This window comes from Salvelinus alpinus, chromosome 15, assembly GCF_045679555.1.
Source record: "Salvelinus alpinus chromosome 15, SLU_Salpinus.1, whole genome shotgun sequence".
Classification (NCBI taxonomy): domain Eukaryota; kingdom Metazoa; phylum Chordata; class Actinopteri; order Salmoniformes; family Salmonidae; genus Salvelinus; species Salvelinus alpinus.
The window spans coordinates 28,259,845-28,264,972 of record NC_092100.1 but is presented as its reverse complement, the minus strand read 5'-3'; the positions used below and the strand labels follow the sequence as shown (position 1 = coordinate 28,264,972).

The 5,128-nt window shown below is 42.8% G+C and overlaps 1 long non-coding RNA gene across 1 annotated transcript; it reads right to left on the bottom strand.

The window, feature by feature from the left end:
- Positions 1 to 3,476: 3,476 nt before the first annotated feature.
- On the bottom strand, positions 3,477 to 4,705 carry LOC139539850 (uncharacterized). Its single transcript, XR_011668025.1, has 3 exons — positions 4,620 to 4,705; positions 4,404 to 4,508; positions 3,477 to 4,291 (listed from the first exon to the last, which is right to left on the bottom strand). It is a non-coding gene; the product is annotated as an uncharacterized lncRNA (long non-coding RNA).
- Positions 4,706 to 5,128: the final 423 nt, after the last annotated feature.

The following is a 5,128-nucleotide window of genomic DNA, read 5'->3' as shown; positions in this document are numbered from 1 at the left end:
CAAGATAGTTGCTAAGTGGGGGGTTCCAATCCCCCGGTTTGCTTACATAGACCACAGAGTCTGTGTCGTGGTAAAGAACCCGCCTCTGAAGCTGTTCCATGAGGGTGTACAGTTCAAGTCGGCCATAGGCTGTGGTAAATGCTGCAAGAAACACATTTACATTACCCGGGGGTAGAACCCACTTTTGGTGGCGCCTCCATTGCACCAAGGCAATGTCTTGACTCAAGAAGGAAAAATGTGAAATTTCGTATTGGTCCGAAAAAACAAATTCCAAAAATTCTTCGGGGTCTTTAATGATCGAAGTTGTTAGCATATTGCATCTCTGCGCTAATTTCCCCCAAAGGGAGTTCAAGTACAATTTCGACACATTTCTTTTGGTTTTGTTGACCTCTATTCTGTCAGGGTCAAGAAGTATGCCTTCTCTGTCATGGTAGTCTTGAATGTACTGGTCTTTACTTTCTTGATCTGTGACCGATGCAGGATAGCCTGAAGCCATCTGCTTGCATCTCAAGAAGGTTTTGATGTACTCTTTAAAAAGTGTGTCTGATTTCCTGGAAAAGTTCCACACTTCAAAGATTTTGGCCACACGATACCCCTTCTCTAAAGCCTTAGAGAATTCTACAGTGACCCATACACCGGTCAGGGCTCTTTCTTGATCTGAGTGATCACAGGGGTTTTCCTGGTTGTTGTTTTCACTGCATGTGCGACAAAGGGGAAAGAAAAGTTTTCCTTTAGGACCCTTGTAAGGCAACACAGGTATAAACAGCCCCCTAGGAGGGTAGACAGTCGCTTTGATTAAACCAAAATAATTTTGGGGTTCGTCAAAGTCGCTGTGAATAATTTCAGGATGCCCTATAGGATAGAATGAGGAACTCATTACATGAGGATATAGGGATGTAAAATCTACATAGCCTATTGTCTCGTCGGGTTGAGCTACATAACGCAATGTCAAAGCATTGGTCCTGCCTCCAAACAAGGCCTGTCGCGGTTCCAGGGGCTCTGGAGGGTCATAATGGGTAAGGAAGGCCTTAACACTAGGATCCGCCTTTTTGAGGGCTGTCCATTCGTGCTCCCACAAAACCACAACTTTTAACCCGTAAGTAGCCTTTAAAGAATTCAGTTTGTCTTGAAACTCTTGGTACATTTCCCCAAAAGTCTTTTGGGTTAGGACACACAAGGCCTGGGGGACAAAGCATAATTTACAACCGTGGAAGAAACAACCGTTGTACTCATACACTGTCTCAACCCCGTCAATCTGTGTGTATCCATCTACATGGTAAGGCCCAAAAGCCTTCTCCCCCCTATTCAAAGCATGTTGGATAAAAATATCTTTATCCTGGGCCAAGTACTCCAACCATTGAATGGAACCACTAGAGTAGGCCTTGAATTGGCGTCGGTAGTTGTCTGGCGATGGGATAGCTATAGATGCAGGAGTTAGATAGTGTGTACGATAGGTTTTCATGCACGCTGATGCAATAGTTGTACAGCTCCAGGGGTCAATGCCCGCATCTTTGATTACCTCTTCTCTGAATCTGAGGCATCCTTCACGAAGTATAACAACGTCATTGTCACAGTATGATTCCATCTCTTTATGGAAATCAAAAGTGCCATGTCTTACGGTCTCGTACCATGTCATGAATCTCTCCCGCTCTTTGGGAGACATTTGATCACACCCGTACATTTCGGGGGATGGATAAGATCCTATATAATGTAGATTCTCCTCAGATGTGAAGAAATGAGGGAAATAGCCTTTGACAGAGTTTTCAAAACCCAAGGCCTCTGGCATTTGAGCCAATCTCATGGGTAAGAAGCTTAAGCTGTCAATGTATCTCTGTTTGAAGGCGGGGTCAACAAAGCATAATATTTTACTCCCTTGAGCTATGACACTGGGGGCCACGCCTTGCTGTATCAAAGGGTTCAGAAGCAGATAGGAGTCATAGGCTCTAGCATTGTGAGCTATAAACGTGAAGTTTCTGTACTGGGCTTTTCTAAAATGTTTTAGAAAGAGCCGGGCACAATTGGGTCCCTCGGCCGACCACTTTTCACCCTTGAAAGTCATGGTGGACACAAAAATAGGCAAATGAACCCCTGATTGCCGATTTGTCTCAAAATCATAAAACACATATTTCTCTGTATGTTCATCTTCAGCCAAGGGCTGAATGTAACACTCATGTGTTACTTCTTGAACCGCTTCCGCGTCTCTGCTTTTCAAAGGCCCTTTACAGATTGGGCAGTGTATAATTCCACAAACATGAGGTTTAGGGCTATCTATTTTAAGGTTGTAATTGCAATGACATTTTGGACATTTCTTGTTAATGTCACAACTGCTTACAGATTTACATGCCTTGGGATGCCATGTTTCAGTTTTGTGTTTTTCGTAACAGTAGGCCGAACGACATGTGCGGTGACAATCCTCACAGGGTGTCAAGTTTAGCGGTTGCATAGGGCAATGTTTATCCAGACATACTGAACAGTTGTAACGGCACGAGTGCCCCCCCATGCGTGTGTAGCCGGTATGACAGGCGGGACAGACATATGGGGCGCCTAAAAACGCTGTGATGTTAGTTACGGCATAGTAATGCTCATTTTGCACATAAAAGTACATAGTCTTAGGATGTGGTTCGGGCATATTTTGGAACTTCAAGAGAGCGTCATTAGCCCTACTGTGGTACAAAACCACAATCTTGATGTTCAGAAAGTTTTCAAATTTGACTATGTCTGAGAAAGCCACAGCATCCTGTATACCGAGACCCACCGCAGTTTGTAGCTCTCGAGCTTTTTGTAACGCGGCTTGATCAGTACATCCGGGGCTGAGTAAGTGGGCCAAACCTATGGCAAAACATAGCTTATTACCTGGATTGGGAACGTTTATGAGATAGGCCCTTTTATTGCTTATGATTTCGGACTGCATTAGACTATCGAGCTTCCTTCTCTGACCCCCGCCCCCTTGTGGTTGCCGTACTAATTGTACTACAAGTTCGAGGGTCCTATCTGCTAGCACGTTTAAATTTGACTGAACAAGGCGTTCTAGCAGGTTAACAAATTGTTCAAGATCTGCTTCACCATTCTGTAAAATAAGCGATACCTTGCTCTGTAGACTGTCTCCACAAATTTCCAACTATAAGAGATCCCTTGGTTCGCTATAATCTCTAATTCTAGCTAACAGTTCATTCAAAGTGTCCATAAGCATTACGTAAAACACAGCATATTCCCGAATCTGACCCCCCCATGCGAAATTGAAAAACTGTCGAACCTCAATATTGTTGAATTTATTTCGGCGCAAAACATGTACACTTCGATCAAGACCTCCCCCCTCCAGATTTGCTAGGCAATTGTCCAACTGTTCAAAAACATCGTATTGGGTTTCAGACTCTTCGGACATTGGTGTTAAAGGCTGATTTATAGGTGTCTGGGGTGCCGAATTAAACCTAGGGCTCTCGTTCTGTACACTGAGCTCAAGACCGCCCCCCTCCAGATTTGCTAGACATTTGTCCAACTGTTCAAAAACATCATATTGGGTTTCAGACTCTTCGGACAATGTTGTTAAAGGCTGTCTTAGAGGTGTATGTGGGGCCGAATTAAACCTAGGGCTCGCGTTAAGCTGGGTAATTAGAGATATGATGGTTTCGGGAATCTGTGATAACATGTTTTCCTCGGAAGGCCCTGACTCATTCATACGTGTAATAATGTCTATGAGTTCAGAGGGAATCTGTGATAATAGATTTTCATCTATTGTCATTATGTCAATTACCCCCGAATCATTCATATGGTTAACTATATCTTGGAGCTCTGTAGGGATCATGGCTAAGAGGGTTTCAATTGTCTCGCTTAGGTCTATAGGGGGCGCCATTTGTCTAATTAAGGATGTGTGTGTGTGTTTACATGTGTGTTTTTTAACGGCGGTATTTGCTTGTTTTAGCCCTAATGTTTTTTAACATACGGGGTAGCTCGCTACGCCAGAATGACACATCCTGACTGTATTGATGCTCGAGTAGAATACACATGCGCCTCTGGAGTAGAGCCTTTCGTGATTTTAAACCCAGGGTAAACGCTTTGAAAAAACGGTCTTGGTCTATTTCAGAATCTGCTGTTGCCCCCACAGAATTGGCCGATTCAAGAAGGTTGGCAGCTTCACAGAACATCAAATCGTCTACCTCAGAAATGTCATTTAAATCTTTGAAATCATCAGGTTTCGCTGTTTTCTTGACTGGTGTCTTTGGAGCCTCCTCGGTGATGCTTGTCTGGGCATCCTCCGATGTTTGTGCGTTGTCTTTATAAGCCGGTGAGGAGTCTGAAATAAAAATAATACATACAAAAATAGGTTATTAACCCTAAAATATGTTAAAAATGCCAAATACATTTCAGATATAAGCCTATATATTAACAATACATTAATTAAATACCTCGGCTTTTTTGACGAGGGCTGTTCTGAAGAAGTTCTGAAACCAGGGGCTGATGTCTTTGTTCAGCCAGTATTACAGCATCTGCAGGTTCGGTAGATGTTGAGCCTGAAAAAAACAATATAAGGCCTTGTTTTAACATATTCCGGCATAAAAAAATATATAAATAATAAAATAATAAAATATCGCTATAAATAATAATATATAATTGATTCATACCTTGTCCTTGGAACGAGGTCTCGTGAATATCGGCCAAGTAGAATTGTTCGGGTGAAGCGGAACTGTGGATCTGAGCACTAATTGTCCGTTGGTGTTTAGAAATATGGGGGACACCGGTGTCCTGTCCCAGGGGAGTTGACCTGCCGTTTAAATCCTGTGTTCGTGGCTTGTGTGTAAAAACATCCGGGTCATAGGGGATAATTGTCTCGTAGTCATATGCTTGGCAGAAACCGTTCAGGCTCCATAGGGCCTCGTTTAACCTTCTAGGCTTTAGGTCCTCTGTAAACATATAAAATAACTTTTAATATAAGATGCCCACACTTTTTGTTTTTAAGGTATAAATATTTTTATGTATGGAATTCTTGGAGCTTACTTACGTTTACAATTCAGGGTAGGCGTTTGTTTGTCTGCAATTTGTTCCGGAGCCCCATTGGATGGTTCGAGCTCAGTTATACCCCGGAGTATCTGCGTGAATGCTTCAGAATCTATAAAACATTCGACAATATTAA